Raw genomic sequence first — 17,396 nt, forward strand, 5'->3', positions numbered from 1 at the left:
GATCCCAATATTGATTGATTGACGGGTGGTTACCCGCCCCAACAGGGGTCTTTAAGACAAATAAAGTTAAGTGGCCAAGAGTCTTGACGTGCCCAAAACCCCGCGCCCAGCTTCTGTTCTATTGCACTCCTTCCGAGTTCTTTTGGATATCCTTCTGCGTTGTTTCGTACGTCCGGCGGTTTGCGCGTCCATTAACTCCGGGCTAAAGAGGAACTAACTAAAGCTCCCTAATAGGGAGCTTCACATATTGCGCAACTAACATTTCGGAGACGCAAATCGCCGGGTTTACATACGAATGCAAGAAAAAGAAATAAAGAAAGGTATATACAAAAGAAAGCAAAAAGTAACGCGATCGGTGCGTGGAGCTTTGGGTACGTAAAGCGCCCTTTCGGAGCCCAAAGCCGTTTGGGAAGCGCAATATCTAAAACTCCCCATTATCTAAGCTGCCTGCTATCTACAACGCAAACAAATAAAAAATGGCTGTCGCTTAGCTAAGGTTAAGCCCAGGATGCGAAGCATACTAGCCTTTATTTTAACGCGACAGCGTTAAGGAGCTCGTGTCGCAGAAAAGCCGGTGTCGTCGGCGTCGGCTCAGGCGTGCGGCGCTTGCTCAGGCGCACATTTCGTTGTCGCGCCGAACGCTGCGTTGCTCGACGCTCACCGCGTCCGATGCGGGGGGCGACGCCGCGAGCGACGGCGCGAGTTGGAGCCCCGTTTCTCCTCTGTCGTGACGTCACGGTGTCACGTGGTATTGAAGGCGACACCGCCGCGCCTGAGGAGCTGGGTTGAGCTCTAGTAATATGCTTCGCATAAAAAGAATATGGGGTCTTACGGGCCAAAACCACTTTCTGATTACGAGGCACGCCGTAGTGGAGGACTCCGGAAATTTCGACCACCTGGGGATCTTTAACGTGCACCTAAGTCTAAGTACCCGGGTGTTTTCGCATTTCGTACACGTCGAAATGCGGCCACCGTGGCCGGGATTCGATCCCGCGACCTCGTGCTTAGCAGCCCAACACCATATAGCAAACAAATTTTGCTTTGTGTCTTGACGTCACGATCTCGATGGGGCCAGATCCGGCACATTAGTATGAAATTAAAGTGTTTCTAACCGCCTTCCAACCTCGATACGCTTGCCAAGTGTCATTCTTTCACGTGCGAGGATCGTGTTAGCGAGTTTCCAAAACTATACGAAAATATTTGTGCCACGTACTTGCCTTTATCGCGTTTTGGCCATCCTTCGTTGCTTTCGCTATGCACGTAGGCGACGCTGGCATTGTGTAAACCAAGATCTTTCTCTCTCTCTCTCTCACCTCACTCATAAAAATAAACAAAGAAAAGAGTGCGAGCCAAGCTCACGCATTCGCAACCACTCTTCGGCGCCAGCGTCAAGGCCACAGCGCACGTTTCTTACATATAGCCGTTGCGACTTGTCGAAAGAGCCCCGCGAGTCACTGTCTGCGTGGTCCGAGAAATGCTCGATAAAGAAGAAGGAAGTAAGAAAGGCTCGGCTGCCACCAAGGAGGTTAAAGAAAAAATGCTGGAGTGGAAACAATGTCCCGAAGGTGAAGCCGCACAAGAGGGACACAATAAAACTATAAATAAACGATAAAATTATGAAAAAGCGCTTTTCGCACACAAATTATCGTGAGTGAATCAACTTCCTTGCTTAATCATGCCTTATTTTACCAAACAGATGCTTATCGAGGTGTATCTCTGTATTACTGATTTTAGTATAAAATCTGAATATCCTGGTCTATTGTATTGGGGAGAACGTCATCAACATTCAGAAGAAGTTACTTTTTCCGTTGGGAACAACCAGCTTTTATTTTCTAATTAGCCTAAAAAAACAATAAACAACAATAAAAGAACCAAATCACTTAATCTGTAAGTGGATATCATCCAACAAGGCTATATTTCAGATGAAGGAGGGGCAAGCATTGGCTTCACCTTTACTGCTAAGAAGCTATGGGAACTTCCACTCCAGTAGTTTTTCTTTAACCTCCTTGGCTGCCACGGCCGTCTTTAAAGATCACGCGCGCTAAGCGGATGTCGAAGAAAAGAAGCTGCTTCCGCAAGATCCGGCTATAGGTATGAGGTGTAGGCACATATTTATAGCAGTACGTGAGAATGACAAGAGAAATGATCTAGCCTGTTAACCGTTTTCAACGGACATTATAGCTCGGTGGACAAAGTGTACAATCACTGCACTCCACCGGGACGACAACGCATGCGGCAGAAAATTTGGAGGTTATCAAAGAAGTTCGAGAAGCTGGAGAACGTGCAACGAGTCACATGACGAAAAATTATAGGCGTAATATTGACACCGGAAGACTGAGATGTGCCTTGCAGAGCACAAGGGGACAGCCGATATTCTAGATGACATTAAGAGAGATAAAATGGAGCTGGACAGGCCCCGTAACGCGTACAGGGCAGATAACCGGTGGGCCATTACAGCTACAGGATGGCTGCTAAGGGAAGGGAAGCGCAGTGGAGGAAGGCAGGGAACTGTGTGGTATGATTCAATCAGAAAATTCGCGGGCACAGAATGGGGGGTAAGCTATCGCAAGCCAGGGGTGATTGGAGATCGTTGGAAGATATCTTTGCCCTGCAGTGGACATAAAGATCGGCTGACGATCACAACTCATGTCCCATCGCCAGCCGTCCTCAAACTGTTTTGGATGTGCGAAGACTGTCCACATCATCATTATCATCATCATCAGCCTGGTTACGCCCACTTCAGGGCAAAGGCCTCTCCCATACTTCTCCAACTACCCCGGTCATGTACTAATTGTGGCCATGTTGTCCCTGCAAACTTCTTAACTGCCCACATACACATACGGTGTTTGCGAAATGAGCTCTTTCCATTAGTTCGTTTTCTAGATTGTGTACTAAACATTTCAGACAGGAATACGAAAGCAGTACCTTCATAAATTTAAACGCGGCGAAAGCGCGATCCAATCCGGCACCACCTGCGTGACGAACTGCGGGTACACGGCGCGCGACCTATAAACAACTTGCAGGACGTGACGTCACGAGGTTGCGGCGGCGCTGCCATCACATTCGTCGTCGTCATCATAATCCCGGCTATAGTGTACTAGAATAATGTCCTAGTGACACGACCGGAAAGGAGCGCGCGTGCCTCTTTCCGTTGACGCCACCAGGTGTCGCCACTGCGACCTTTTCTAGCAGACCGGCTGCTCTCATATTCGTCGCTTTTGAGGCGGTCCGTGTTATTAAGGGTTTTTTACGGACATGGTTCTTTCATTATAACAGAACAGGATTGTATGTAACAAAGTATTGTGTAAAGGAAGATTTTGAAGGCCACACCGAGAGCATAGTGTCGACAATGTCGTCTGCTAGCGTATTCTCGCACAGTCCGGCGCTTTCATTGCGCTCGTCGTATCGCCTGTGCCAGCTGGAAATTCATTGAGCTTCTTGTTGCTCATCTACTGCTCGAAAGCCAATATATCTGGGCCTGCCTTGCTTCTATAGAGCTATATTTACCACTCAATTTAAATCGCGTGCTTATCGCAAATGACAGGAAAGTGCGTAGCGATTTCGGCATTGCGCTGCTAACCCCGAGGGCGTAGGAATAAATAATGGACTCGTTGGCTGCACTTTCATAGCGGGAAAATGCAAACATGTCCGTGTTGCCGGTTATAAAACCCCAGTTGGTCAAAATTATTCATGTCCCCCCCCCTCTTTACTGCGTGCCTAATAATTAGATCTTAGTGTGTTGTACACGTTAAACCCCGGAATGAATTCATTTTTGACTATGCAATTGCGCACATACAAACTCACAATTTTTCCCGAAGTTTTAGCTCCTAAGAAATCCGCCGCATCTTCAGCACATACTGTCAGAGTGACGCTGGCAGGAAATCCAGGTTAGTATTTTTTTTAAATTATTCACAATGAAAATAGCACAGCTATAATGGAACTCTAAAGTGTACCTTCCCTAGACACCGAGCATCAAATCCCATTATAAGTAACTATTACTGTTAAAACACATGACCAAAAAACACCTTGTAGCATGGAGTTCAAGGAACATCAACTGAGCTTCATATATCTTGATGCCTGCAGGGCGCCTTCTTTCATTACACTTCTTCACGCTTTTTGTGAATAAATGTAGCTTGGTTGTGATGTAGAAAGCAGTGAGTTCTGCTGTGATGGATTCGAAGTGATCAGGGCAGCCAAGTTGATGCTGCAGCCTGGCTTTAACAGCACGTAGCTAAAACATCTAAAGCACTGTCTACGTGCAGCTCAAGAAGACTAAAACAAACTATGAAGTCCAAGTTGATCATAAACTTGTACATAGGGGAGGCAGGATATGACAAACCACCGTTGTCTTTCATATGGCAAACTCTGCAAACCTCAAATTTCCTGCTGCCCATTTTGTGATCAGTAGTAAGTTCAGGCAGCTAGGCTTCACAGCCTGTCTTTAAAATGCACTTTCTCGCCACAGCCAGCGATACAGAAAATTAAGTGGCTGTCACTGAATGCTGGAGTCCCAAATACCACAGCAGGAGGCTGCAGCCTCGAGTTAAAACACGTGAAAGGTCATGAAAGTCACTTTCAGGCATTATTCCTTGGCAGATGATGCGGCTCTCAGTCTTGTAGCAAATGGTTCGCAGTGGCAAGGGAGCGTACAACTATGTCTTGCCACAGCCCACCTCTAAAGTACAGTTGAGCATACACATCGTCTTCATGCCCACTGAAATGCAGAACTTTCTCATGCAATATCTCGAGCCTTTCTTGTTTTTGTACCTACGTTGTCGCGAAAACTACGGTTGAGTCGTTGCCACAGTTAAAGTGGCACCAGAGCTTGAGGGAACATTCACTACTTGGAGCGAGCTAATTGCGAATGGTTCATTCTCCGCAAACTGTCCGTTTTCATCTTACGCAGTCTCGACCAGGATCTCGCGAAGTGGTTGGCGGAGCTGACAATCTCCCGCTCTTTCTTCATTTTGTGCGGTCCGTGCGCTCTTACGTGGCTTAATTCGTGCTTACCATCGGTGCACTTTCTACGGCTGGCCTCTTCCTTTCTGGCCTCTCTTGAACAGGTGCGACAGAAAGGTAGGACGTACATACAGCCGGGCAGAAGGGTAGGCACCGCGCCAGGCGCCAGCGACAGCTTCCCACGTGGAAGTCGCATTTCGGTGCTATTGATGATGCGGACGTAATCCCTCCAAATGTATCGAGGCTCAAAGTGGCGCTCACATAAAGAATTGTAACAACGCAAACACATGCAACCGCAAAGTAACACGTATGTATGCACCAACTCGCCCAGAAAGAAGTTTTAATGAAATACCGCTGAAGATTCAGTGAGATGCTTGTCTGCTGTTCGCAGATTGCGCTCTCCCATTTCTTCCGAAGTTTATTTTCCGTTGGTACGGCGAGCAATGACGCTTTCGGAGCGCCCTGATAATCGCTGTGGCAGCCCGGAGCGTATAAATGGGTGTCCGTCTTTCTTTTTGGCATCGAACCTCCTGTGCTGCAGTAGATACAGGGATACGCCTTCTTTCTTTCAAATCATCCACTGTTTTTCACAAGCATGGCCACGTTGAACGTAACACGGCTCGGAAAACACACGGACCAAACAGCCGAAGAGCGTGTCTGAGCCGGCTCGACCGCGCGCCAGCAGCTAGAAAAAAGCACAGCAGCGCCACCGACGGCCGCTACTGGCATTTGCTTCAGCCGGCGCATTGTCCCTCCCTCTTGCTCGCGCCACTAGGACATTATTCTAGTACACTATAATCCCGGCTATGCCCACTGCAGTGCAAATGCCTCTACCACACTTCTCCAACCACCCCCGGTCATGTGCTCATTGTGGCCATGTTGTCCCTGCAAACGTCTTACTCACCTAACTGTCTGCCACCCCCTGCTACGCTTCCCTTCTCTTTGAATCCAGTCCGTAACCCTTAATGACCATCGGTTATCTTCCCTCCTCATTACACGCCCTGCCCATGCCCATTTTTTTTCCTGATTTCAACTAAGATGCCATTAACTCGCGTTTGTTCCCACGGCCCGCACCCAATCTGCTCTTTTCTTATCCCTTAACGTTACACCCATCATTCTTCTTCTTTCCGTAGCTCATTGCGTCGTCCTCAATTTAAGTAGAACACTTTTCGTAAGCCTCCAAAGCCTGCTTTCGTAAGCCTCCTTTCGTAAGCCTTCGAGTGCCTCGCTACCTATCGTAAACTGGTGTTCTCTTCCGAGACTGTTAAACATTACTTTAGGTTTCTGCAGATTAATTTTGTGACCCACCCTTCTGTTTTGCCTATCCAGATGAGTGAGTATGCATTGCAATTGGTCCCCTGAGTTACTGAGCAAGGCAATATCATCAGCGAATCGCTACTTACTAAGGTATTCTCCATTACCTCTTATCCATAATTCTTCCCAATCCAGGTCTCTGAATGCCTTTTGCAAACACGCTGTGAATAGCATTGGAGAGATCGTATTTCCCTGCCTGACGCCCTTCTTTATTGGGATTTTGTTGCTTTCTTTATGGAGGACTATGGTGGCTGTGGAGCCGCTATAGATACCTTTCAGTATTTTTACATACGGCTCGTCTACACCCTGATTCCGTAATGCTTGCATGACCGCTGAGAGTTTGAATCAAACGCTTCCTCGTAATCAATGAAAGCTATATATAAGGGTTGGTTATATTCCGCACATTTTCTCTATAAGCCGCTGAATCGTCTCGCAACGTAAGACCCCATCAGTCAAGCAGTGACAGCTTACGCCCGTCCCTGTACGTCGGGGTGTCACGCTGAGTCTTGAATCACGCAAAAGTGAAAAATGCATCCCCCGAAAGTGATCGATTGATCAGGCGACCCCTGCTCACTAACCACTACTTTCACCAAGCGCTAAGTATATGACGGAAAGAGAACGCCAAAAAACATTCCGTCGCCAATTCTTACCACGGGCAGTTGCACTTCGCCGAGTCTGCTTCTCAGCACGCCGACGCCAACCGCAGAAGACAACGGCGCGCCAACACAGCACTCACACACAGAGCCTGTCACTTCCAAGCCCACTGGCAGCGCAAGCACTTGGGCGAAGAAGACACCTGCTGAAGCGGACGCCAAACCAGATCCAACCGCCCGTCGAGCGCCGCCACCGTCGGCATCAATACGCCGATAGCGTTACAAGCACCTGTCAGGTGACTTGACGACGACCGAAGCCTGCCGTGGCACCTTCTTACAACGAGTAAGCGACCGAGCGAAGCGGCTCTTTCGCTTCTCAGTCGGGAGAGTAATGTGATCCGCCAAGCAGGCGCGCGCGCGCGAAAGCGCAGTTTCAATTTCCCCCTCCCGTCCTCTCCTCCTTTCGCCATTTATTTCACTCTCTCCCTTCTCGCCTTCACTTTAGTTTTCTCATCTACGTTCTGTGGGCGGCACGTTCACGACGCTCGTTAAGAGTGAACAAACGACAGATGCAGCAAGAGAGCAAGGAGAACGTGAGGTGAGGAGGTTCAACACACTCGGCCCCGATTGTCTACCCTACATTTGGGGAAAGGGAAATAACGATAACAAGAAAAGAGGGAGCCAGTGTGAACACACTCGCTGATACATGTTCGCCCACGCTGCCACTGCCGGTTGTGCCATGCAGTCGCCTTCAAGGAAGTCGTCAGCGCTTTAGTAGCCTTGCGAATGTGCAGCGAATCCTCGATTGAATAAAAACTCGATTTAACAAAATTTTCGATTTAGCAAAGTTTCTTTCGATTCCCGGACACACGTTCATGGAGCATAATGCGTTGAAAACGTTAAGGCAGCGAAGTGAACTCACTGTCTCGCCCGATTTAACGAAGCTTTTTTGGGGCAAACGTGAGTAAAACAATGGAAAAGTGTACAGGTATGCCAGCTTTCACATTAGGTAACAGACGCCCTTAACCTGTTAAGAATTTTGCCGCTTCCCGAAGCGGCAACGGGTCGCGCTCAACGGATTTGCAGTAGTCTGCGATAAGTGCGTACGCAAGCACATATTTCTTTTTTCTCTTGAAGAAATTACTTGTGCGTTCGATTTACCGAAGTTCTCGATTTAACGAAACAATTTCCAGGTCCCCGTCGGCTTTATTAAATGAAGGTTTAAGTCAAGGGTATACTTCGGCCAAGGTTCCATGATAATCCGAAAGCGCTCTGAACTCTAAGCGGCGGTTGAGACTAGCCCGCAGGGAACCTCGTCCGCCGTCGAAGCATGCACAGTGGCCCAAAAGGTGCTATATATACAGCAAATTCCGTCCCACGCGCAAGAACCGCATTTGGCGCTGTTGGCCGTTCCGATTAGAGACTAATCACCACCATGAGCCTATTTTGTGTCCACAGCACGATGAAAGCCTCTCCCAGCTATCTCCCATTACCCTTAATTGCCTTGCGCCAGCTGACGCCACCTTATGACTGCGAATTCCCCGATTTCATCAAACTAATTGTTTCGAAGGCCGCCTTCGACCGCGCTTTCCTTCCCTTGGCACCGGTTCTGCGACTCTATTAGTCCCCCTGTGACCTGCCTTATGCCTTACACGGCCTGCCCGGCTCAATTTCTCATTCTTCATGTCAACTAGGACGTCAATGAGCCCTGCTTGCCGTTTCACCCACACCGTTGTATTGCTGCCTCTTAATGTTGCGTGTACACAAGTGGAAAGCCGCAAACAAAGAATGCTAGAATAAGGCCACTTCTAACCCTATGTCATGTGCAACTTGGGAAACGGCCAGACTTCCTAATCTATGATTACACCATTCTTAATAAATGCGATATGCAAGCGCGCGCAACCCGGACTTCCAGGTACCTCGTACCATCTCACCACAGATATTTTATTTAGTTGTTTTATGAAGCAACAGATTTTCACATAACTAAAGAAAGAAAAATGAGCCCGAGGGAACGCGAATGCACGGCTGACATGCACATTTAGTAAAAGGAAGTGCTCGTTCTAATATTTTTTTTTCTATGTCTGAACCACCATTATTGCGAAGGCTAAGAGAACTTGTTATTGAAGACATTAACAGCGCCAGATATAAAGTGACAAAAATGCCAAGGACACAGTTTCGAGGTCAAACGCCGGAAAACGAGCCGACGCCTTTCAACTCGTGATGAGGTTCCACCGCCTTGACCCAACACGTAAGCAAGATAATGAGGAGGCCTGCCGGAGTTATCTGTCAAGAGTTTCCAGAATGGACGAGGTCACGTGGGCAGCCATCGCACAGACAGAGAACCCTGAACTGTCGACGCTTTTGAAAGACCCCTACATAGCTTCTGATTACCGATTCACCGAATAAACTTGATCATCATTTTTTATTTATTTATTTAAAATATGTTACACGCTCAAAGGACATTGAGTAAAGGTGTTTAGTTATTACAATGAAAGTACAAGGAAACTAGTAAGGAACAGGGTTCATCTTCGTATTCTTCCTCTTCTTATTACACGAACCCGACAAAGTCTAGGCAAGCCTATTTGTCGGGCAGAAAGCCGTCTGGTTCATGGCAACGGGAGCAGGTTGAGCAGGGGCCGTTACAACAATTTTTGTAACATTCGCGACAACCCGTCTATGTCGTTTCTCGTCAGAGACATCAGCTGCTTTGCTGATCACATGATGAGTTTCTGATGAAGTCTTGATGATAGTTAATTGAAATTAGACACCGTGTTTCTCACGAAGTCCTGTTATAGTTCACCTTAGTTGAGTCCGTGGTGCAACCATTGCGATGCGCACACAAAATTGAGAGAACGCCTTGATTGACTTCTGATTAATTGCAGGAATAACTCAGCCACCACGTTGTTCACCTACCACCGGCATAAACTGAAGCTCGAACGGGCTATGCCACTCGGAACATGTGTTCATAGTAAGCACAAAGAGGTACAATGTAGCAGTATATATAGCTCCCTAGCCAGCTTTCAGGCATGCATGGCGTGTACCTAATTCTACATTATGGAGCCAGATTTACACCAGTGTTAAGAAAATTCAGGCAAAGTTGAAAAACGAACCATTGTGTTCTAGTCGCTTTCGACTTGTGCGCGTTTCAATGTATAGTGATGATACTTGTAACGTGCGCAGAACAGTGTAGTAGGCGCAGTGGAGAAAGAGCCAGAATTGGCGGTTTAAGCTCAACAACACGTTTGTATCCCTGCCGCAGAGTGTCTCAATCCGCAGTTGCTGTAGCCTTGAACCTCGTTAGAACAAATTTTTGCCAGACACGAAAGGGCCTTCATTAAATTCGATATTTGTTATAAGCACATATTCACCACACGCTGATATCGGCGTTTAACATATCGCACTATCCGTTATATCCGAAGATTCGTTATATCAGTGATCGTTACGTCAACGTTCGAGATAATCCCTTTTGTTCTTGTTTTTCTCCAATACATATAAGGTCGACGCACTTCGAAAAATAATACCCGCGAGGGCTATGGCGTCGAGGTTTCTAAATCTCCATTGTACGGCGCTCCGTATTGAGACACTGCGTAAACCGAAGTGACAGGAAGGAGGTTAACATATTACACTAACTTCGTTATATCCGAAGAGTCGTTATATCCGCGATCATTACGTCAAGGTTCGACATAATTCCTTTCGTTTTTTTTTTCCTCCAACGCACATAAGGTTGAGGCATTTTGAAGAATAATACCCGCGAGGGCTATATGACTTAGAGGTTTCTAAATCTTTATTGTGCGGCGCTCCGTACTGAGACGCCGCGTATACCAAAGCGACAGGCACGAGGTTCCTTGTTCGCGCAGACGGACGCTGGCACCAGATTTACGAAAGCCCGCTCGCAGGCAGACGCCTTTCCTAGAAGAGGCACGCCGCTTGTGATATATGTGGCGATGCGGTCTCGCGTTTAACTGTTCCGCTTGAAGGGCCTTGAGCGACGCGCGTAGGGAAGTTATTGGCGTTCGGTCGCCGCACGCAACACGTCCTGTCACACGTATGCGTGCGTGTACTGCGCACGCACAAACTAAACAAGGACCAACTCGCAGTTCGATCGTTCCATTTGAATTACACATTGCCGCGCGCTTTCTTGTCTTGACACAGTGTCAACTCCGTCGCGCCATTCACCTGCACCGAACTCTCGCTTTCGAACCACTGAAAGCTCAGCAGACCGAGAAGAAACCTCGGCGACGATTCCGAGGCAATTAATCGCTTGGATGCTGCTTGTTTCCGAATGACTTCCTTTCAAAGAAGTTTCCGCATACAGTCGAACCCGGATCTATCGAATCTGAAGAGGGCCCAACTGTGCAGGCTGACTTGAAATGCGCACGCAGCGTTTACACGTCCGCGCAACGTCTTAATAAATCAAGTGGCAGGCTCCGGAATGACTTCGACCACCTGTGGTTCTTCGACATGGGCCCGAAGCACGGTTGCGAGCGTTCTTGCATTCCGGCTCGATCTAAACGCGGCTGCGACGGCCGGGATTCGAAGCCGCGACTTCGATCGTGCTGGGCAGCACGACGCCGTATACAGCCACCAAGCCACCGCCGTGGTTGCGGATGGAAGTTCAATTAAAGGGAAAATACCACAGCCCTACTTAACATTCCTGTACAGTTTCAGCGATTAACTTTTCCCTGGTCTGCACTCACGGTTACGCAAACGACCGGCCCGCAACAGCTCCGTCGCCTGAATGCATCCCTCGTTTAATTCGGCCCGCGAAGAGCGGCGGTTCTTGGTGTGTGGGGTCTCAGTGGCGAGACCTTGAGTTATATATACTGCTTGCCATTAGCCTCCTTTTTTATTTTCTGTGCCTTTCGGCATAGCCGTTTCTCTTTCTTCGTGGTTGCGGTTCATTGAGGAAAGATAAAGGAATAATAACGAAAAAAAAAGTTTGCGTTGTGTCAATTCGTTCCTTGCGTTGACTTCGGGGAGCGCCTCTTGGAACCAGTTTCCGACGAGAACGCCGCCGCCGAGACTGCGAGCGCAGTACGTCGCCCGCGGCCTTGGCGTCGCAAAATGGAGTCGTGACCATTGACGCTTTCGCGCACGATTCGGGGCCTCCCGTGCCTTTCTCGTTACAAACGCCGCGTCTGGATAAAAAAAAAAGAACGCACGGCCCTGTCTGCAGTCTCAAGGAAACCGGATGCCCACCTCTTAAACGGTCGGGATCCTCATCAACGCGGCATTGTGCCATGCCGGTGGCAGCTATAGGGGCTGGGCATGACTGCTGACTGCGCTGCCGTGAAGAAAAGTGAAGACACCGTCGGCCTTCGAATGAACAGCGAGTGGCGTCATTCGCCGAGTTTATTCCCTTCAGTCATGGTGTGCGCGAGCATGTATACACGCGACTTTGTTCAGTACCAGTCCTGTACGTTAAAGGCAGTAGTGGCAGCATATATAAACGTAAAAAAAAAGGCACTGCACGTCGCACTATATAATTACTGGAGTGTTCAATATACAAGAAATAACGTACGCAATCCCATGATTCGGAAACAGAAGAAAGGAAAACAACCGACAAAACAGGAAGCCGATTCACTTTGTTCTAGATTAAGTAGGAAGGGCGCGATGGAGGGCACGTAGCCATGGTAAACGCTGTTGATTGGTCCATATAGACGAGGGTTGAGACTGTCAACGTTACGAGAACAAGGGATCCGAAGGGATCGCTCCTTCATAGTCAGTGAACAAGGAGTGTCAGTAACAGGAGATCCGCACTGATCTCGACGCACCAATTTGTTTTCACTATAAGGTCAGTGACCAGCATCATATAACAAATTTACGCACTCAGGGTGGTTTAAGGGCACATTAAGGAGGTCAGTTGACTGGCTAATGTCCGTATAACAACAGGCCATTGCTTCATGCGCCACTTGTAGCACTCAGCTGCGTCAAGAGAAGTGACAGCGAAATGGTATCAGAAGCGCCAGAAGTGCGTTAAGTGGGAAAAACGACCTATTGTTAGAGCGGCTCTTTTCTCTTATGTCCTTGTACGCCGCCTAAGTACATACAAAATGTCTTCTCTACTGGTTCCTCTAACAGTCCTTGGGGCTGTGTAAGCAACCGTCTACAGGTTGTTTCGCATGTGGTCGTTGAGAGCCAAGTTCAGGCCCTCATTCACAACAACCTCAGCCCTGCAATTTATACGTTCTCCTCAGAAGGAAATCTTAATATCCGGTCTGCATGCGAGATGCGGTTGGGTCTCAAGAAACTGCGGTTTCTTGCTTTGCATGTGTAAGGGTAGACAAGGATACAGTCATCATAATTATCATCATCATCCCCACAACCACCATCATCATCACCATCATCAACCTACGAGAGCGAATCAGGAAGTCTTTGCCCGTATTTTTTTTTAAGCCGAATTACGGCTGTAAAAGCGAAGTCAACATATTCATTCCCAGCGGTGGACTTGCCTTGGACCGGCCCGGCCTTATCTGGCGGTAGGTGCGCGGCTCTGCGGTGCTGTCAGATGTTTAAGATGGCGGTTGTGCTTCACACGTCCACGGCGTACGATCAACGAAGTGTGATTCGTTTTCTGTGGGGCAAGGGACGAATTAGCGGCCACCTAAATCCATAGGGAAATGCGAGAGAGGTCGGCCTGAATCAATGTCCTGACCTGCTACTCCGCGTTGGGGGAAGAGAAAAGGGTGTAGAAAGAAAGAATAGAGAAGACGTTGATTACGAGGATGAAGACGGTGGTGAAAATCTTGCACGCTCCAAGACTCTTCAAAGTCTCTTGTCCAGTCCGCTCTCATGCGAAAATTTGTTGATAGCCTTCAGGCTATCAGGCTGATGACGAGGAAGAGGCGAAGGTCCCAATAGAACCTTTTCAGTCAATGGTGCAATGCCAAATTTTGGCAAAATGTCTCTCAGCGATTTTCTCTGTACATAAAATCACAGCTTACGTACGGGGAAAGGTGTCTCGCTTTCTGAAGCGTGAGGTGGTGGTGTTGTGAGTTCGGAAAAGGCCGTCAAGACTTCTATGACAATGAGCGTTCGGGGAGGCCTCGTGCGTCACTGACTGACGACAGGGGCATCTCAAATGTATTTGCTGCGATGGGACAAATGTCTCAACCTGTGTAGGCACTATGTGGATAAATAGTGTAAAGTAAGTAGAATAGTACGTGTGTTTGTAATTGCTTGTATGTACCTTATTCTGGCAAATAAAAAATAGGAGCAAGGACTTACTGATCCGCCTTCATAATAAGTCAACTTCTAGACTAAGAGCTCCCCCAATTCCGTAACAAATAATAAAACGTTCTAGCAGAAACTCACCTGGAAGTTGAACGTCTAAGTAAGCGTAAGCATTGTGCCGCTAGCTCATCTTCACGCAACCCGGTGTCATTATCAATGTTATGAAACTTGATCCGACCAGTGTAAACGACAGGGCTGCGGCGACAACTGCTGCGGACGGCGGCGCAACGTGAATTGATGACGCAAGCAAACTAGTGCAGGTGGCGGGGCCAGGTGCGCTGATTACGTTCCGATCATTTTGAGCCGTTGGCGCTCGCGCCTTGTGCCACGACATCGAACCATTATCAAGCGTGATCAACCCTACTCGGGGCCTTATCTTGAGAAAGGGATCTGCGATGTGGACAGAGTGCGCCGAGAGCTGATAGCTTCGTGCGCGCTGTGTTCTCGACGCTTTTATCTAAGTGAAGGGCGGACGGACAGACAGACGGATTTCCTCGTTGGGCAAGCGCAGAAAGGCTTACGCATTTAAAAAATAAAACTTGTAGAATCAGAATGCGCGAGTCGCAAATAGAGCTGCACATTCGAGGCCCAGCGACTACCCGTCGACTACTCTGTAATCAAAGGCGAGATGCACGTATAAATACCTGATTGACTTGAGTCGCAAGATTAGATTTGATCGTTCCTGTGCATAAGGTAATGAAACTGAAATGTTTGACTATCGTCCTATTTCTATTCTGTCGTCGATTAGTAAATTTGTCGAGAAGTTATTTTCTAAGCGTCTAAATACTTATACAAAAATTTTTAATTTGTTTAAATCTTGTCCATTTAGTCTTTTTCGCTGGAAGTTCGACTAACTTAGCTTTAATGCCTCAAACCGACTACTTTCGTCCCTCGACTGATACTGTTAACTTCGTAGGTTTGGTATTTCTGAGCTTTACTAAAGCTCTTCCTACGATTTGTGATAAAATTTTTAGCAAACCTGGCAATAACCGATCCAGTATTAAAGCTGCTAAAACGTTACCTGCACGATAGAGAACACTCAGCTTTTTTTTTTAAAGGCCGTACTTACTCTGGTATTAAAGTTATTTATCAAGGTGTATCACAAGGCTTCACACTAGGTACCTAACCATTCTCCACTTATATTAATGATTTACCCACGTGTCTTAATTATAGTGCGTCCTATACGCTGACGATAGTGTCATCCCTCCTTATCTGACAAATCCTTAACCTTAATCTTCAAACTAAACAATTAACTTGAACAACTTGTTGCATGGCGTTTTTCCAATAATTCAATCATCAATCTTGCCAAAACAAATTCATGATTTTCCGAACAAGCCAAACAATACTGCACGGTATGCCTGATATGGCTGTAGAAGGTCATCACATTTCCATCTTCGACTGCGTATAATTTTTGTTCATCAAATTAGACTCTGAACTAGTTTTCCCAGCCTACTGCCTTCATTAAGCAAAAGTGGACCTTCGGCATAAGAGCCTTAATAAAATCAAGATGATATTTTTCTGAGGACGCATTATTAGCGTTATAATTTGCTTTCACTCACGCTCGCATCAATTACGGCACTGTTTCTATGGGAAATACATATTACTGTCCTATCTCGTCAATTCAGGGCTTACAAAACAAAGCAATACGTATTATCACTAACAGCGTTTTTCAATGCGATTGCTAGTGTTACTTCGTGAAAACAACTTACTTCTTGTGCCGAGCTTGTTCAGCCATCATCTGACAATCTTGTTTTATAGACTACTTACTAAACAGCTTTCACACGAATTGATTCATTTTAAGTATCTTATAAATAAGCATAATACGAAGTTTGCACGTAACTACAATTGTCTACTGCCCGTATGGTTCATTCTAACTATGGAAAAATGACATCGTCATTCACAGCTACAAAGCTATGGAATGGTTAACCTAACTCCAGCAAATCTTCAGCATCCTTTCATGTATTTAGACATGCTCTTAAGTATATTTACATAAGGTTATGTCGTTAATTATACCTTATTTGCAATTTGTACATATTTACAGTATTTTAACTGCTACACTATTGTATACTGATAAGTGTGTTTCATATGTTTACTTTTTCTTACGCTGTACTTCCCACGATTTTGTGTGTTATTTGTTTTAACTAGCTCGCTGATCTTTCATACGTCCCTATATTTTTTTATTATTAAGCGAGGGTCCCGTTGCAGTGTTTGACAATGGGACCCACGTCTGTATGACATCTGTAACCAATTGTCTGTATGTAAAGGTTAATAAACTAAACTGAACGACGATCTTGCTCGCCGCTATCAGTGTGATTTGAGATTGCCGGGTATTTGTGGACAGAAGCTACCCCGAACTAAGACTCGGGAGTCAAATGGCATATCCGGGTGGTCGTTTCAGTGCTCTCTGGCTGCGCTATACAAAGAGCATGTAAAGGAGCAACTAAGAGCAATTACTACTTGCGTAAGCGGGCCCCCACTGATGATAAGGAAGCAGGATCACCACTTCCGTATACTCGGTCGTTCTCGTGAAGCCGCTTTAAATCAGTTTCTCAACGCCTTTCGTAGGCCGACCATGCAGAGTGCTCCCAAACGACCACCCGAATATGCCGTAACTCAAACTTTTGGCAATATTTCGCATCGTGAAACGGAGCGGAAACGGAATGGAGCGGAAACGGAACGGAACGGAACGGAGCGGAACTGAGCGGAGCAGAATGGAGCGGAGAGTCCAAATGCGTGTGTGCGCGCGACCGAGCTTACTTACGTGACATTAATGCCCCTTTAACGGGCATACAAAAAAAAACAATAATGAGACGAGCTCGTGCGTCTAGATATAGCAACGCACGGTCCTGCGTGCTTCCTTGCCTTCGCGTTTATACCTTCTCTTACTCCCACACGTATAGCCGCGAACACACCGCAAAAGTCGGACCAGGCATTCTCAGGACGAGAACCAAGGTGTCGTAAAAGGAAAATAATTGCAAAAAAATATTATAAACAATACAACGCCACGCGAAACGTCGCAACTATATACGGGCACGCGTGGCACCTGCACGCTGGAGCAACCGCACACCCGGAAAGAGGAAGTGATGCCGGTGCCTCATGCGGCCCGACGCAGTCCCCGCTTCACTCTTGCCCTTCCACAATACACGCTTTACGACGCTGCAGCCTGGCGCGTAATGACACAACGCTTGACCCGCGCTGATGGTCAGTGCTATAAGCGGCAGTGTGCGCAGCTGTATAAGCTGCGGAGCGACCCCCCGAAGGGAGCAACGCACTCCAGCAGTGGGGATGGCTAAAAGC

General features: G+C 47.3%; 1 protein-coding gene across 2 annotated transcripts in view; it reads right to left on the minus strand.

The window, feature by feature from the left end:
- The window catches only part of LOC139046703 (4-galactosyl-N-acetylglucosaminide 3-alpha-L-fucosyltransferase FUT6-like), a 62,686-nt gene that overhangs the window by 27,727 nt on the left and 17,563 nt on the right, over positions 1-17,396 (minus strand). Inside the window, exon 1 of one of the 2 annotated variants that reach the window (XM_070528103.1) lies at positions 6,924-7,092. The exons of the other annotated variant lie outside the window; for it this stretch is intronic. The gene's annotated coding sequence lies outside the window, so the exon portion shown is untranslated. Of the gene's footprint in view, positions 1-6,923; positions 7,093-17,396 lie in introns of those variants that run through there. 2 annotated transcript variants of the gene reach the window in all.

This window comes from Dermacentor albipictus, chromosome 10, assembly GCF_038994185.2.
Source record: "Dermacentor albipictus isolate Rhodes 1998 colony chromosome 10, USDA_Dalb.pri_finalv2, whole genome shotgun sequence".
NCBI classification, from domain to species: domain Eukaryota; kingdom Metazoa; phylum Arthropoda; class Arachnida; order Ixodida; family Ixodidae; genus Dermacentor; species Dermacentor albipictus.